The sequence below is a fragment of the Saccopteryx leptura genome, chromosome 2, assembly GCF_036850995.1.
Source record: "Saccopteryx leptura isolate mSacLep1 chromosome 2, mSacLep1_pri_phased_curated, whole genome shotgun sequence".
Taxonomy (NCBI): Eukaryota; Metazoa; Chordata; class Mammalia; order Chiroptera; family Emballonuridae; genus Saccopteryx; species Saccopteryx leptura.
In genome coordinates, this window is record NC_089504.1 from 324,426,985 (window position 1) to 324,445,964 (window position 18,980).

The following is an 18,980-nucleotide window of genomic DNA, read 5'->3' on the forward strand; positions in this document are numbered from 1 at the left end:
TAGTTAAAAACTACCCGAATTTGCAAGACATAAAATCTCTATAAAGAAGCTGAGTGAACCCCAAATGGAATACTCCCAAAAGAACCCCATGAATAAATCTTGAAGGTAGCCAGAGAAAAATGACACTTCAGCTGAAGGGGAAAACACTTCAAAAAGCATAGAAGCTCGAAGAAACGTATACAATATTGTTTTGAGTACTGAAAGAAAGGAATTGTCAACCTTGAATCTTGTACCCAGAGAAAATATCTTTCAGAAATAAAGGGGAAATCAAGACATCCTCAGATAAACAAAAAAGAAGAGATTTTGTTGCCAACAGACTTACTCTAAAAGAACAATTAAAAGAAGTTCTCCCAACAAAAAGAACACAGTAAAAGAAGGAACTTACAAACATTATAAAAACGAAAGAAAATGTTAACAGGCCCTGGCTGGTTGGCTCAGTGGTAGAGCGTCGGCCTGGCATGTGGAAGTCCTGGGTTCGATTCCTGATCAGGGCACATAGGAGAGGCAACCATCTACTTCTTCACTCCCTTCCCTTTCTCTTTCTCTCTCTCTTCCCCTCCCACAGCCATGGCTCAGTTGGAGCAGGTTGGCCTCAGGCACTGAGGATGGCTCAATGGCCCAGCCTCAGGTGCTAAAATAGCTCAGTTGCTGAGCAACAGAGCAACGACACCAGATGGGCAGTGCATTGGCTGGTAGGGGGCTTGCCAGGGAGTCTGTTGCTCTGCTTCCGGCTTCTCACTTAAGGAAAAAAAAAGGGGAAGAAAATGTAAACCAAACTACTGTATGGGTAAATAGGCTTTCCTTAGGCTCTTGAGTTTTAGTTATGTTTAAGAGTTAAAGCAAAAATTGTAAATGTCACTGATGTGGTTCAAATTTTATAGAGAAAATATTTAAGATAATTATACTATAAAAAAAGAGGGTAAAGGGAAGAATGGCTTCATTGAAATTGGGAAAAGACAACACCAGACTGTGATGTCATGTACAATATAATACACCTAGAGCAACCATTCATAAAACTATAGAAAGTGGAATAATAGGAAACACTACAGATACATCAAAATGGAATGTTATGCCTGACCTGGTGGTGGCGCAGTGGATAGAGCGTCGGACTGGGATGCAGAAGGACCCAGGCTCGAGACCCCGAGGTCGCCAGCTTGAGTGCGGGCTCATCTGGTGTGAGCGAGGCTCACCAGTTTGGACCCAAGGTCGCTGGCTCCAGCAAGGGGTTACTCAGTCTGCTGAAGGCCCGCGGTCAAGGCACATGTGAGAAAGCAATCAATGAACAACTAAGGTGTTGCAATGCGCAATGAAAAACTAATGATTGATGCTTCTCATCTCTTCCTGTTCCTGTCTGTCTGTCCCTGTCTATCCCTCTCTCTGACTCATTCTCTGTCTCTGTAAAAAAATAAATTAAAAAAAAATGGAATGTTATAAAATCTTCAAGCAACCCTTGAATAGAAAATCAGGTGGAAAAATAAAGAAATAAAAAATATAGAGAACAAAATAGAAAATAAAAAACAAGATGGCAGACTTAAGCCCTAACATATAAATAAGTATAGTTAATGTAAATCGTCTACAAACACCAAATAAAAGACAGATTGGCAGAGAGAACCAAAAACATGACTCAACTATATGTTGTCTATAAGAAAGTCCTTTCAAACATAATAATATACACAGGCTGAAATAAAAAGTTGGAAAAAGATATTAAAAAGAAAACTCCTGGCCCTGGCCGGTTGGTTCAGTGGTAGAGCGTCGGCCTGGCGTGCAGGGGACCCGGGTTCAATTCCCGGCCAGGGCACATAGGAGAAGCGCCCATTTGCTTCTCCACCTCCCCCTCCTTCCTCTCTGTCTCTCTCTTTCCCTCCCACAGCCAAGGCTCCATTGGAGCAAAGATGGCCCCGGCGCTGGGGATGGCTCCTTGGCCTCTGCCCCAGGCGCTAGAGTGGCTCTGGTCGCGGCAGAGCGACACCGTGGAGGGGCAGAGCATCGCCCCCTGGTGGGAAGAGCATCGCCCCTGGTGGGTGTGCCGGGTGGATCACGGTTGGGCGCATGCGGGAGTCTGTCTGACTGTCTCTCCCTGTTTCCAGCTTCAGAAAAATACAAAAAAAAAAAAAAAAAAAAAAAGAAAACTCCTGAAGGTAATGGTAAATGGATAATTAATATTTTTTCAATGCTCAACCTCAAAAGTAACCAAATAAATATAAGCTAAAGTTTATCCCCCTCAAATAAAACTTGTTTATTCTTGTTCTCTTTTTTGTGATAATATATATAGGAAAAATTTCCATTTAAACCATTCTTTTATATTTTAAAATTTGAAATATAACTGAGATGGCATTAATTTCAGAGTATATATTGTGAAATGATCACCACAATAAGTCTAGTTAACACTCATCACCACATAAAGTTACAAATATTTTTTATCATGATGAAAACTTCAAGATCTACTGTCTTAGCAACTGTCAAATAATCAATGTATACAGTGTTATTATATTAACTACAGTCACCATACTGTACATTACATCCCCAGAACTTACTCATTTTATAATTGTATGTTGGTACCTTTGACCACCTTCACCCATTTCATCCCCTCCCCAATAGGAGTTATTTTTCTCTTAAGATCCCAGTTGTGAGAGCATGTGGTATTTGTCTGACTTGAGGGCATAATGCCCGCCAAGGCCTACCCATGTTGTCACAAGTGGCAGGGTTTCCTTTCTTATGGCTGAATAATATTCCACTGTATATATGGATACCACATTTTCTTCACTCATCCATCAGTGACACTTAGGATGTTCCCATGGCTTGGCGATTGAAAATAATGCCGCATTGAACATGCAGGTACAGATATCTTTTCGAGTTACTGTTTTTGTTTCCTTAAGGTAAATACCTAAAAGTGGAATTTATCATATGGTAGTTCTACAGTATGTTTAACTTTTGGAGGAACTTCCAACTGTTTTCCAGTGTCTGTACCAATGTACATTCCACAATTACAATTTACATTGCACAAGGGTTCCCTTTTCTCCACCTCCTTGCCAATGCCTGTTATTTATTTTTTTTTTTTTCATTTTGATGACAGCCATTCCAACAGGTGTGAGGTGAGGTTTCATTGTGGTTCTGATTTGCATTTCCCAGATGATTAGTGATGTTGAACACCTGTTCTTGTACCTGTTGGCCATTTGTATATTTTGTGGAAAATGTCTTTTTAAGTCCTCTGCCCATTTTTAAAATAAAATTGTTTTTCATTGAGTTACATGCATTCGTTATATATACTAGATATTAAGACCTTATCAGATACATAATTTGAAAACATTTTCTCCCATTCCATAGGTTACCTTTCCATTTTTATATTTATATAGTTCCACTTATTTTTAGCTTTGTTGCCTTTGTTTTGGGTATCAAATTAAAAATACCACAGTCAAGATAGATGTCCAGGAGCTTTCTGCCTATATATATTTCTAGGAGTTTTATGCTTTTAGGTCTTTTCTTCAAGACTTTAATCCAGTTTGAGTTAATTTTTTTGTGTAAGGTTTAAGACAGTGGTCCAATGATCCCAGCACCGTTTATTGGAGAGATTATCCTTTCCCCATTGTATATTCATGGTTCCTTTATTGTAAATTAATTTACCATATATGAATGGGTCTACTTCTGGGCTCTCTATTCGATTCCATTGATCTATACTTTTATGCAATATTGTTTTGATTACTATAGCTCTGTAATATAGTTGGAAATCAGGAAACATGGTGCCTCCATGCTTTGTTCTTCTTCCTCAAGATGGCTTTGGCTATTTGGGTCTTTTGTGGTTCCACACAAATTTTAGGATGGTTTTTGTCTTATTTCTGTGAAAATGCCACTGGAATTTTTATAAGAAATGCATTAAATCTGTAGATTGCTTTGGGTGGAATGAACATTATAACAATATTAAATCTTCCAAAACAGGAGTTCACTGTATCTTTCCATTTGTGTCTTCTTCAACTTCTTTCATCATTGCCTTTATATCTAGGTATTTTATTCTTGTTGATTTAACTATAAATGAAATTGTTTTCTTAGTTTATCTTTGTGATAGTTCCTTATCAGTGAATAGAAATACAAGCAATTTTTGTATATTGACTTTGTATTCTGCAACTTTATTAAATTTGTTAGTTCTAAAAGTATCTTGGTAAAGTTTTTAGTGTTTTCTACACATAATATCATGTAAACTACAAATAATGACAGATGTACTTCCTCTTTTCAGGTTTCAGTGCCTTTTATTTCTGTGTCTTGACTAATTGCTCTGACTAGAACTTCCAGTACTATGTTGAATAAAAGTGGCAAAAGTAGGCATTCTTGTCTTGTTCTTGATATTGGTAGAAAATCCTTTGGCTTGCCCTGGCCAACTGGCTCAGTGGTAGAGTGTTAACCCAGACTGTGAAAGTCTCAGGTTCAATTCCCACCCAGGGCACACAGGAGAAGCGCCCATCTGCTTCTCCATCCTTCCCCCTCTGCTTTCTCTTTATCTCTGTCTTCCCCTCCCACAGCCAAGGCTCCACTGGTGCAAAGTTGGCCCAGGAGCTGAGGATGGCTCCATAGCCTCCACCTCAGGCACTAGAATGGCTCTGGTTGCAATGGAGCATCGCCCCCTAGTGGGCATGCTGGGTGGACCCCGAATGGGCACATGCAGGAGTCTGTCTCTCTGCCTCCCCACTTCTCATTTCAGAAAAAAAAAAAAAAAAAAAAAATTATATATATATAATTTTTATATATATATATAAAATCTTTTGGCTTTTCAACACTGGCTCTGATTTAGCTGTGGGCTTGTCCCTTACGGCCTTTAATATCATATGTATGTTGCCTCTATGCCCATTTTATTTAGAGGGTTTTTTCTTTTCATTATAAATGAATGCTGAATTTTGTCAAATGCTTTTTCTACATCTATTGAGATGGTCATATAATTTTAATCCTTTATTTCGTTAACATGGTGTTCCACAGTGATTGATTTGGTGATGTTGAACAATCTCTGCATCCCTAGAGTAAATCCCATTTGATCATAGTATATGATCCTTTCCATGTACTGTTGAATTTCATTTGCTAATATTTTATTGAGAATTTTTGCATATATGTTCATCAAGGATATTTGCCTGTTAAGTTTCTATTATTATAGTGTCCTTGTTGAGTTTTGGCCTTGTAAAATTAATTTGGAAATGTTTTGTCTTCTATTTTTGGAACAGTTTGAGAAGGACTGATATTAATTCTTCTTTAAATGTTTGGAAATATAAACCAAAGATTTATATACAGGAAATTTATTTATTACTAATTAGTATAGTAAAAAAAAAAAGAAAGAAACCAAAACATTTAATAGAAGACTAGACAAATGAGTGAAAGATAATAAGCATTAAAATACCTATGTTTTGGCCCTGGCTATTTGGCTCAATGGTAGAGCGCTGGCCCAGCATGTGGAAGTCCTGGGTTCAATTCCTGGCCAGGGCACACAGGAGAAGCGCCCATCTGCTTCTCCACCCTTCCTCCTCTCCTTTCTCTTGATCTCTCTCTTCCCCTCCCACAGCCAAGGCTCCATTGGAGCAAAGTTGGCTCGACACTGAGAATGGCTCTGTGGCCTCTGCTTCAGGCGCTAGAATGGCTCTGATTGCGGCAGAGTGACGCCCCAGATGGGCAGAGCATCGCCCCCTGGTGGGCATGACGGGTGGATCCCGGTTGGGTGTATGCAGGAGTCTGTCTCTCTGCCTCCTTGCATCTCACTTCAGAAAAATACAAAAAAGAAACAAGAAAAAAGAATATCTATGTTTTGAAAAATATTTATTGACTAGAAGGAAACCTACTGATAATAAAAGACATTAAGAAATTATATATCAAAATGTTAAAAAGAATTATATCTGTGGAACAAAATTAGTGTTGCAATATTATGTATACTTCTTTTATGTGTTCAAAAATTTCTAGGGAGCCTGACCAGGCAGTGGTGCAGTGGATAAAGCATTGGACTGGGATGCAGAGGACCCAGGTTCAAAGCTCAGAGGTCACCAGCTCGTGTGTGGGCTCATCTGGCTTGAGCATGGGCTCACCCGCTTGAGCGCGGGGTTGCTGGCTTGAGCCCAAAAGTTGCTGGCTTGAAGTCCAAGGTTGCTGGCTTGAGCAAGGGGTCACTCACTCTGCTGTAGTGCCCCTCCATCATGGCACATATGAGAAAGCAATCAATGAACAACTAAGGGACTGCAACAAAGAATTGATGCTTCTCATCTCTCTCCCTTCCTGTCTGTCTGTCCCTCTCTCTGTCTATGTCTGACACACACACACACACACACACACACACACACACAAAAAAAAAAATTCTAGGGAGATCATAAACTACATATAAGCAGGACAAACTTTTAAATAAAACTCCAATACATGGCAAATGAACTTAACCAAACTTCTCTTGCTCCCTTTCTGCCCCACAGTGCGCCAGCGCAGAGGGTCCTCCACCTTCCCTTCTCTTTTTCTCCCCAACACCAAAAGCAAGAAGTCTAAGATTTCCTCTAGTGTCAGCACAGCCACACTTTTCACGGGTCTGGTTTTCTAGCCACACTCCACTTAACTTTTATTAAAGACCTCACAAATGAAACTAGCCTACTCCTAAGTTTTTCTGTGATCATTTGGTTTAAAGAAATTAAAGGTCTGAAGAAAACAAAATCCAGGTTTTGGGGTAAACCACGTGGGTGGAAAACAGGGCTGGCACAAGACAGTTTTTCAAAGTGCTATAATGCCCTGCCGCAGGGTAATTTTCAATAAACATAAGTAGGGAATATTTAAATAGCACCCAATTTATTTTTTATTCTCATAAAAAGGGAGAGATGAAAGAGGGGGGAGGTACAGATAGGGCTCCAGAAAAGCCACAGCTGAGCCAACAGCAGGGAGGAAACACATGGAGGTTACCTGAAGTATGTATTACACAGCTTGTGAGGACAAAAAAATGCACAGGTTTCTCTCCTCTCGGCTATTTCTAGATTGATGATATAATCTGGTAGCATGTCAAAGGACATTACTTAGTTGGCCAGAAAGTCCTTCACTTTCTACGGTGGCTCCTCGTCTACCCACTGGCAGCTCACAGTCACAGGGCTCTGCTACTGTACTGGGCAAAGCTACTCTGATAAGCAAAACCCAAGACCAAACTTCTAAGTTTTAGAAGTTTATTTTTATGCAGAGGGAAAGTATTTTTCACCTCATTGAAGCCTTCAGATACCTTGGAAAAACAAAGATGCTGGAAGTCCTTTAGTGAAGCAGGAACAGACAGGGCAACGCAGAGGCCCTTCCACAAGGGGCCACGTGTCCCTGAAGTGGGGACCGTGGCACTGACCCAGCACCGACCCAGACCCTAAGTAAACGAGACTGTATTTGCCCCGGTAAACGATGAAGTCAGATATTAAGTGTAGATTTGAAAAGGACAGATCTCAATTCCTCAAGGCTGCTTGAAATAGTAATGACTGATATTCTAAAGCATTTGTCATACACTTTACAATAGGATAGTCAAAAATAACCCTGTAATATTTTGTTTTTACATCCATTTTGACTGGAAAGTTTCTTTAAAATAAGAGCAGAAAAGTGTGTCTTGGTTACTCTTTGGTCAATACTTTCTCTCCTAGAAGCCTGGAATTATGCTTAAAGCTCCCAACATCTCTGCCAACATGGGAGTGCGGGTGGGGAGACGGAGTGGGAGGGAGGCTAGCAAGCCCACCCAACTCCTGGAAATGCTAAAGAAATGACAAAACTTTCCAAGAGAAATAGTCATTTTGGTAAATGAAACCATTTGTAACTTTAGAGGACTTTTTTCTTTCCTCCAACATATCATAAAAAAAAATCCATACTATGCTCTAATAGGCTATAAAGCTTCAGTTTAAAGAAGAGTCAACAAGAGCTAAAACCACTAATGTCATACTTGAAGAAGGAAGAGTAGAGGGCAGCAACGCCCCAACACTTCATGATCCCAATGAAAAGTCTCACCCAGGATAACAACCATGCCAAATTTATGCCAAGGACACGTTTTACAGCCATGCTAAAATCTTCCGGGCATATAAGGGGAGTTATAAAAATAATGGCATGTTCAGCATCCTTGGAAGAGTCTTTTACTTACAGATATATATATATATATATATATAAAGAATTATCAAAATGAAAAACTAGAAGCAAGAAGGAAGAAATAGAAACAGAGACAGCAGGGGAGAAGGGTGAAAGAGAGACAATGGCATATCAAGACAGTCAAAACCAAATGCAAGCAGCCAATCCAGCCTGCTCAGGAGAAGGGGTGCCCCACTGGCTAACAAAATGGCTCTACTTCATCTTTGTAGGCTGAGCAAACTGTACTCACATGAAAAAACAAATCTGACCAACATTAAATTCATTTGGGAAGAACTACTTTGAGGTTCTTCTTTTCCAAGATAAGCTTGAGGAGTTCATTTCTGTACTGTAATCCCCACCAAAAACCCGAGGAAATGGTTAATTTCACTTCAGTACAGAAGTAAACATATCTCTCATTAAGCCACAGTGAAAATTTTCTTTCCTTTAAAGGACTGTCGGAGCTGCCTTAAAATACTACAAATGTACCCAAACAGTATAGGATCATAGATTTTCGAGTCAAAAGGGTCTTTGAACATCTAATCTAACAAACACTATAAAAATCAAATGAGGATCAGGAATTGTCATACTGTCAAAATCTAAAAATGGGAGAACTGAATGGTAGAGAAAGCATGGGATAATTGCTGGGATATAGACCATTGCCTGAAATACCAAAATCTAATCTATTAGAAAATATCCTCAAAGAAAATCACATATTAGTTAAGAATGCAAGGTCCTGAATTAGACTGTCTGGCCTCCAAACTGGTACCAACCACTTTTCCAGTCTGTTTCTTCCATTACAAATGAGGACAGTAAGCTCGTCATTCTCAATAGGGTGGTCATGAGGAATAAACATAATGTAAGGAGCAAAATATATAAAAACTTTGGGATATAGTATAAGCTATTATTATTATTTTGAAATAAAATAACAAAAAGTGAACTTAACATTTAGTGAGTCCTTGCTGTGTACCTGAACAGTGGTCAGAAGCTATCTAAATGTTGTATCTATTAATTTTTACAACATAGGAGACAGGTGTTAAGGACAAAGAGACTCAAGGTCATATGAACTGGTTGGCTATAGATATAAAAATCAACCTACATTTGACCGCAAGTTCTGTGCACTTCTACAACACACCCATCTATTCTAAAAATGTATTTCTCAAATATATGTTTTAATAAAGATTGATATAAAAATCTTCATGATAAAGTCAGGTGGCATTGTCAAAGTGGGAATTAGTATAATTTACATAATTTCTATAAGTCAGTGCTCTTTATTCCTAAAAAAGGAAATTAAAACAATACTTTCACCTCACAGAATTTTTTGTGAACACAAAGAAAGGTAATGCATGTGAAATGCTTAGCACAATACACTAAGGCAGTGGTTGGCAAACTCTTTAGTCAACAGAGCCAAATATCAACAGTACAATGATTGAAATTTCTTTGAGAGCCAAATTTTTTAAATTTAAACTATATAGGTAGGTACATTCCTTCTCGAGGTAGCACCCGCATGTGGTATTTTGTGGAAGAGCCACACTCAAGGGGCTAAAGAGCTGCATGTGGCTCGCGAGCTGCACTTTGCCGACCAGGGCCTAAGGAATCAAATGTTACCAAAACCCACTATTATCCATTATATATAAAATTTACCATGTAGCCTGACCAGGCGGTGGTGCAGTGAATAGAGTGTCAGACTGGGCCACAGAGGACCCAGATTCGAAACCCCAAGGTCGCCAGCTTGAGCGCGGGCTCATCTGGTTTGAGCAAGGTTCACCAGCTTGAGCCCAAAGTCTCTGGTTTGAGCAAGGGGTCACTCGCTCTGCTGTAGCCCACGGTCAAGGCTATATATGGAGAAAGCAATCAATGAACATGTAAGGAGCCGCAACTAATAATTGATGCTTCTCATCTCTCTCCCTCCTGTCTGTCTGTCCCTATCTGTCCCTCTCTGATTCTCTCTCTGTCTCTGTCAAAAAAAAAAAAAAAAATTTACCATGTAGACAAAAACTGGATGGGCTGCCTATAAAACACAAGATTTAAGTAGATGTGTTAAATATCCTATTTATTTCCCTTTGATTCTGTAACTTTCACAGAATACATACTCTAGTTAAGTTTCCTTCATTAAGTAAGGAAGCAATTCAAAATTATATTAATCTACATTAATTTCATGATCACAATCTCAAAATAATTCTGTCAGCCAAGAACATCTCATTTGTATATAATAGTACTGTACTCACTGAGATTTTTTAGTAAGTTCTTTATTTATTCTTTAAATCACTTGTTAAAAATAAACCTTCGTGGCCCTGGCCGGTTAGCTCAGTGGTAGAGCGTCGGCCTGGCGTGCAGAAGTCCCAGGTTCAATTTCCAGCCAGGGCACACAGGAGAAGCGCCCATCTGCTTCTCCACCCCTCCCCCTCTCCTTCCTCTCTGTCTCTCTCTTCCCCTCCCGCAGCGAGGCTCCATTGGAGCAGAGTTGGCCCGGGTGCTGGGGATGGCTCCTTGGCCTCTGCCCCAGGCGCTAGAGTGGCTCTGGTCGCGACAGAGCGACGCCCCGGAGGGGCAGAGCATCGCCCCCTGATGGGCAGAGCGTCGCCCCCTGGTGGGCATGCCGGGTGGATCCCGGTCGGGCGCATGCGGGAGTCTGTCTGACTGTCTCTCCCGGTTTCCAGCTTCAGAAAAATACAAAAAAATACAAAAAAATACAAAAAAATAAAATAAACCTTTGTATTCATTATTGAAACTAGTGTTAAACTACAGTGAAGATGCCCCCATCAATAGCAGGTGCTGAAAGAAGTATCATCCCAGAGACTTTAATTTTTTCATATTCTGATCCTATCAACCAAAGAGAAGGCAAAATTTAGTTACTATTTATATTTAGCAGATGAAAAAACAGAGGCATAAAATGGGCCAGTTAAAGACCCCATAGGCCCTGAGCATTAAATGGACAAGAAAAGAAAAGCAAGAACATTTATCTCTCAGGTATACTTTCCTATCTGCGCTTTACTTTTTAAATTTATTGAAAACCCAAATATTATTATTCAGAACTTGAGGTAGAAAGATATTTCTGAGTAAACTATTCAACGATAACAACAACAAAATAGAAGAAAACAAAAAGAGTTATTTTAACATGTGAAAATACAAGTCTAGTTGATGGGATTTGAATAGCTCTCACAAGTTTCAAAGCAGCTAAGAACTCTTAGATCTTTATAGTAATAAATACTATAGTGTACAAAGGTCCACTGGGAATCCCCACTCATATGTTATGCCATGACAGAAGATCAAGGTGTCAGGTCCATTTAGAATCAGGTCTTTTGGGGCTTCTTTTATGCTTTAATCCATATTTTGAAAAAGCAATTAACAAAATTTCCGAGAGAAATAGAATCCCTTTGCCACCATCTCCCAGCCACTAAATATATTGTGAGTTTCCAACACTGGTATTTTTTTAGTTTGCATTTTCCCACAAGTAGATGGAAAAGAAATGTGACCTTGGGCAATCACCAAGCTTTAGTGAAAGCCTTTTTCAGCTTGAGAAAACATCACCTGATAGTGGCTTTCCTAGTTGAAAATAAATGTTTACTGCTGAAAGGGTAAGAGTCTCTGTGTGCTGCAGAGGTATCTGGGGGAGTCAGGGAGGCAGCAGTCTCCAAGCATCTAAACTGCATCAAGCTTGTCAGTGGCTCCTTAAAATAGGGGGGCCACTCGAGAGTGGTGGTGTTGTCTTTTGCAACTTCTATGACACACATATTAATTACATGATGTAAAGAATAAATAAGGGTGATGGAGGACAATCTGACTTTGGGTGATGGGTATGCAACAGAATTGAATGACAAGATAATCTGGACATGTTTTCTTTGAATATATGTACCCTGATTTATTGATGTCACCCCATTAAATTTAATAAAAATCTATTTATTAAAATAAATAAATAAATAAATAAATAAGGATAGTTCCTGGTCAGATACACACCCTGCTACGTACTTATTTTAAAAACACAATCATGCTGTTGTGGCCAATATGCTATTCAACATCCAGGAAAAAGTAAAGGTTTTCAGATTCATATCTTTGCTCTACCACCTATTAGCTATGTGACAACAGACAAGTTATTTAACATCCCTTAACTTTAGTGTCTTTATTTGTATAAACAAATAAATGATAATAATTTGCAATAGTAACCTGTCAAATTCTGCAAAATTTGTTAGGTGTTAACGGAGTGTTTCATTTGTTTTTTTTTCTCATTTACATTTTGTATGGATAATACATGCACATGTCCTAAATACAACACTGAAAAAGAGTCCTCTCATTTCTGTTCCCTAGCCACTCAGTTCCTCTCCTCGGAGGCAACTACTGCGTCTATTCAAATGCAAAAGTTTGGTTTCAATATTCCACGCAGAAATGTTGAATTCATTAACATTTATTGAGTGCCTATATGCGTGGGAACCTCCCAGGTGCTGGGGGGGAGTACAAAGATGAGTTCACAGTCTAGAATGGGAAATGGTTCCCACCTAACTTTAATATGAGGTGATAAACACAACAATAAAAGTTTAAGAACAGAGGGGGCAAGTAATTAATTTAATCAATGGGGGTGTATTGGAATAAAGAGTAAAATTAGGAACAGGTTTCAAGGCAAATGAAAAGTTTCAGGCACCATACCAAAATTTTACTAAGGTCTCCCTGGCTTAAGCACTCTGATTCAGGAATGAGGAGGACCTTTCATGGCTATAAAAACACTAATTAGAGGTATTCACTCATGGCTAAAATTTTGGACCTTGGAAAAGTCAGTTTGATAAAAGAATGTCAAGGGATTACTGTTGATGCTGTTAAGTGTCCTCTTTAGGCAAAGACAAACAGAGGGTAAAAGAGTCTTTCCCTGAGCATGCACACATTCTTTCCTTAAAAACTATATAAACTTATCTAAAGAAGGGAATGCTAACTGAGGAGTTCAACTGCAGTTTCAAGCGCAACTTTTGGTATTTTCTACAATCTTTACACTGAGCATTTAAAGAATAAACTGTGGTGTTTCCAGTCTTCTTAGAACACCAAAAGGTTTCGGACTCAACATATCACGTCCCCTAGGGCTTCCTAGAGCATAAATACAAGTCACTCAAAGGCAGTGATAATGCCAAAATGGTGGCAATTCTTCACAAACCTTTTTGGCTTAATGGAAGTCAGGTCAAATCCCCATATGCCGATATCCTGGGTCCATGTCTAACATGGGCTAGCTTACAAGACAGCCCCAAATATCCATCAATGATATGTCTGAAAATTAGCCTAGTGTGACCAGAAGACAAAAGTTCGTTTATTCCTTCCAGTGGACTCACCCTGGCACTGCTGCTGGTGCTAGGGCGCTGTTCAAATCCCATCCCAAACTGCCAGGACAACTAGAGCTTCCACAATGACCATGAGGCCTTCCGACGCAAGGAGGGCACTAAGGCCTTTGACTTGCTCTCCTTGGAGAGGGAGGGGAGGAAGGAGAGGCTGGGGAAGACTGTCCATTGAATTGACACGAATGGGGGCGGCTCTGTCACCACTGAGGAGCTGAAAACCTGGACCAAACAGGTGCAGAAAAGATACAGCTATGATGATTGGGCCAAAGGTGGTAAAATTTCCTGGGAAGAAAACAACCCATTTATGTTTACTCCCTAGGAAACCCTGCAGTGTTTCAGACTCTTCAGGTCATCACACCTTTGAAAAGATGTTACAATCTAACGAGAGAAGAAGGTTCAAAGCTACAGACCTCAGTGGTGACCAGACCAAGTCACTTGGGAGGAGTTCGCCACCTTTCTGCACCCTGAGGAGTTCGAGCATATGAAAGAAAGTGTGGTTTTGGAAACTCAGGAGGAAGGACATCGACAAGAACAGGGAAGGGTTTGTGAATCAGGATGACTATGATGTGGGTATGTTTTCCCATAAGAAGAATGGCCCTAAGCCAGACTAAGTTCTGGTTTTTTGTTTTTGTTTTTTTAATTTATTGTGTTAACATGACTTCAAGTGTCCCACTCAATATATTACCCTCTACCCACGGCATCATCATGACTCCCCATGCCCCATGCGAAGTCTCTTCCCCCCCTTCCCCCTCTTGTCCCCACCCCCCTACCTCCACCCACCCTTTCCCTCTGGCTGTTGCTACCCTGTGGTCTGTATCTGTGTGTTATATCTGTATGTTGTTGGCTAATCCCTTCACCCTCTTTGATCCACTCCCCTCTTCCCACTTCTGACAGCTATCTGTCAGGCAAAACTGGGATTTTGTCAGAATGTGAGCAGTTTGATGAATTTTGGGGTCTGAGCAAGGATGGAAAGTTGGACAAAGATGAGATTTGCCTCTGGATCCTCCCTCAAGGCTGTGACCACATGCAGGCCGAGGCCAGACACCTGGTGTATGAATCAGACAGAAATGGAGATGAGAAGCTAACTCAAGAGAGGAGAAAATGGAAGGAGACTTGACTTGGGGTGGTAGACACAAAATACAATGTACAGATAATGCATTATAGAATTGTACACCTGAAACTTATAAAACTTTATTAAGCAATGTTATTGCAATAAATTCAATTAAAAAAATAGCCCTAGCCAGGTAGCTCTAACCAGAGCATCTACCTGATATACCAAGGTTGAAGGTTCGATCCCCAGTCAGGGCACATACAAAAATCAGCCAATGAATGCATAAATAAGTGGAATAACAAATCGATGTTTCTTCCACTTTCTCTCCCTTCCTTTCTCTCTAAAATCAATAAATAAAAATCATAAATAAGGCAGATCTGATCTTTAAAAAAGTGGATAGAAATACAATCCATGTCCTTGTTGATTGACAGGAATGAGGAAGGGGATCCCAAGGTAGCCCGCCTGGGGGGGTGCTGGAACTGTCGCATCCAGTCCTGGCGATTCCACAACTCTCAGACCTGCCTGGGGACCACTTACACCACGGAAAAGCCATTGGCTGAACTGGAGGAAACAACCTGTACAGGTTGAAATGCTACCTTTTGAGTAGGAAGTGAGTGAAATGAAGGATTGCCCTGAAGGGGGTAGGGAGGGATAACCTTAAAACACACATTTCCAGGCTAGCCTAATAAGACCAAAGCACAACTGAGTTGAGGGTCATAATTCCTTTATTTTTATTATCTGATTATATAAAAAGTTATCAAAGGTGAGAAACATACTACTTAACAATAATCGTGTTTTTTAAAATTAACATAAAAGATCTGAAATGCTCTGCAAAATATTTCAACTCATCACATAGTTTAGCAAGGGCCCAAACAAAGGAATAGTGATCATAAACATAAGAGCAACACTAATAAAAGACTCTAGGTCAAGATTACATTGTCTAGGTCTAAGTGAGGGAATGGAGATAGAAAAGATGCAGCATTATTAAATATTAATCACCTTATGGTATATTTAAAGCCTTGTTTTTATGAGAAGTCAACAGTGCAACAAATATTACCGGTTCTGTAGCAGGCACCAATACCAGGCATGCAGAAATAGAGACAGCCGTTGTTCTCAAAGAGCCCTCTGTTAGAAGGCACTACTCTTGCCTTCTTAATCAAAGCATCCTATATAACAGGGGTCCCAAACTTTTTACACAGGGGGCCAGTTCACTATCCCTCAGACCGTTGGAGGGCCGGACTATAAAAAAAAACTATGAACAAATCCCTATGCACACTGCACATATCTTATTTTAAAGTAAAAAAACAAAACGGGAACAAATACAATATTTAAAATAAAAAACAAGTAAATTTAAATCAAGAAACTGACCAGTATTTCAATGGGAACTATGGGCCTGCTTTTGGCTAATGAGATGGTCAATGTGCTCCTTTCATTGACCACCAATGAAAGAGGTGCCCCTTCCGGAAGTGCAGCGGGGGCCGGATAAATGACCTCAGGGGGCCGCATGTGGCCCGCGGGCTGTAGTTCGGGGACCCCTGCTATATAAGGTAATCCAATGAGAGTGCCATCCAGAGGTATCTTAAGCCAAGCATTGACAGAACTATCAGGAGCCATGGCTACTGTTAAATCACTTGATGACTGCATTTTTACTATTTTCAGGTGGCACATCGATCTCAATCAAAATATACTTAAATGCATTGTTAAAAACAGTGATATAAGACTTGCTGCTAGTGCTATCTTCTTCTACTCACTATTGCCCATGGGTCATGGATGCCATTACTAGGTGCTTACTATATTTCATTTCTCAGCATACACTTAGCTCCAGGTAAAGATCAAACTCAAATGTGTTATTCTTTAAGTTGCACTGCCAATCCAGGTATTTGGATGAATGAAAAAAAATATCTATTCTGGTATTCAAAAAATCCCAATCACACACCACATAACATTAAAGTCACAACTATTCCAGGGTATCAAGATAGTATCAGAGGTGAGATTTAGACTTCAGTGCCCCAGATCCTATAGATACAATGTTCTAATCCTTGTAAGAATACCCTGCTCTGTGATTATTATGATAGCCTTCAAAATGCTGTCAATTATAGAAAGGGGGACAAAGCCCCTATTTTTCTTCTCTCCGTTCACTACTTAGCCTCACAGTTCTGAATATATGCATTTTCTGTAACAACAAGCTACCTTTATAATGTCCTGATAATTATAGGTTCAGGTCAAGAACCCTAGACCATATTGATTACATCTCTATGTAAAAAGGACCCTCCAGCACTGTTTGTATCCACTATAACAGGGACAGCTTTTAAGTATCTGTGACACTAAGAATTTTCAGTCCTATCAATGCCAGAAATGGAAAGCCAATGACCAGTGAGGCCTGTCAGTTGTTGCCTGAAGCAATAGGACAGTCTGGGAATTCATCACGCTGGAACTTCATCTGCCAGCTGCATTCACACATTTTCACCACCTGAATAGTTGATTCTCTTCAACTCCCACGTGGCTCATTTCAACATACAGTGTGTGAAATGAATATTTGATCAGGCAGGATAAAAAGGGGTTTGGCCTTATCTGAGGTATCACCGTAATGCACTTTAAGTAATTCTAAGTATAAGGAGCTAGGTGTCTTAGGTCTCACTCTTTGAATATTTCTGAAATGGACCTGTGATCTTGATTAAATATGATTAAATGAGATGAGCCATGTGAAAACACCTACCACAATGCTAGGCACATACATGTTTATCAATAAATACCAGTTTCCAATATATTTTACTTTTCCAAAAAACAAATATCCTGACCAGGCGGTGGCACAGTGAATAGAGTGTTGCACTGGGATGCGGAAGACCCAGGTTCGAGACACCAAGGTTGCCAGCTTGAGCGCGGGCTCATCTGGTTTGAGCAAAAGCTCACCAGCTTGAGCCCAAGGTCGCTGGCTCAAGGCAGGGGTTACTCAGTCTGCTGAAGGCCCGCGGTCAAGGCATATATGAGAAAGCAATCAATGAACAACTAAGGTGTCGCAACACGCAACAAAAAAATTAATGATTGATGCTTCTCATCTCTCTGTTCCTGTCTGTCTGTCCTTGTCTATCCCTCTCTCTGACTCTCTCTCTGTCTCAAAAAAAAAAAAAAAATCCTGAAGATGCCTCATAGATCGTTGGGAGACAGGGATCTCATGCTGAAGAAACTTAAAAATCACCCTAATTTTGTCAAAGCTTTAAACCCTCACCCTCATATGAACTGCACAAAGAAACGTAGGCTTATTAAATTGCTTCATGACTTTTTGATTTCAACAGTTTGACTCTGATATGCCTAGGTATGGTTTTCTTTGTGTTTATCCAACTTGGAATATCTGAGTTTACTGAAACTTTAAGTTATCTTTAAATAATATTGGAATGTACTCAGCCTTTTCTTTGCTCTATTCTCTCCTTCTTCTCGTCCATATGTAACAATTACACATGTGAAACAGTTTAATATCAACCCCCACACTCCTCACCCTGATTTGTTTTATTTCCTTCTGTCTTGATAATTTTTTACTTGTGTTTGAATCTCTGATTCTTTCTTCTTCTGCATTCAGTCAGTCGTTAAGCCCGTCTAATGATTTAGTTAAGATATATTTTTCAGTTTTAGATCGTCAGTTTGGTTCTTTTATGGATTTTGTCCCTCTTTTCCTCATTCCAATAAAAAAACAGTATAATTGAGAATGTACATTTTCAATACAAAAACCTCTAACATACTATTTAATAGTGAAGTATTAAGTACTTCCCTCCTTCTAACATTAAGAAGACAAGAATGTTCAATGCCATCATTTCTAGTCAACACTGTATGAAAGGTCTAAGCAAGTATAATAAGGAGAAGAAGAAATAAAAAGTGTAAGATTGGAAAGAAATAAAACCATCTTTATTTGCAGATAACATGATTGAATAGTAGAAAATTCAAAGAAATCTACTAGAATTAATACATGAATTTAGAAAGGTTTCTGGATACAAGTTCAACACACAAAAAAAATAACACATTTTATATGTTATTATCAAATAATTGATAATACAACACATCAAATAATTGAAATAAATTACACAAAATGTTTCAGATTTCTACAGAGAAATTTAACAAATATTAAGAGAAATTAAAGAAGCATAAATAAATGGATAACTCTAAGAGGTTCATGTATTAGAGGATTTACTAATTACAAGATGTCAATTCTCCCAAATTTGATTTATAGATTCAATGAAAATTATAATCAAATCTCATCAAAATTTCTGTAGAAATGAATATATATTTAATGTATATGTGAGTGAAGGTATCTATATATATGTGTGTGGTTTTCAAACATTTTTTAATCAGGACCTTAAAAACTGAGAACTCCAAATAGCTTTGATTTTTGTGCATTATATCTATCAACATTGAAAATATTTATTTATAACTCATTGAAAAACAACAAGAGCCTGACTAGGTAGTGGCGCAGTGGATAGAGCATCGGCCTAGGAAAGTGAGGACCCAGCCGTCTTGAGCGAGGGATCACAGACATGACTCCAAGGTTG

At 39.3% G+C, this 18,980-nt stretch overlaps 1 protein-coding gene and 1 pseudogene across 5 annotated transcripts in view; one reads left to right on the top strand and one right to left on the bottom strand.

Annotated features, from left to right (window-relative positions):
- Window positions 1-14,508, top strand: part of LOC136394061 (reticulocalbin-1-like) — a 32,632-nt pseudogene extending 18,124 nt beyond the window's left edge.
- BCAS3 (BCAS3 microtubule associated cell migration factor) overlaps window positions 1-18,980 on the bottom strand; it is a 614,901-nt gene that overhangs the window by 267,823 nt on the left and 328,098 nt on the right. The gene's annotated exons all lie outside the window — the stretch shown is intronic.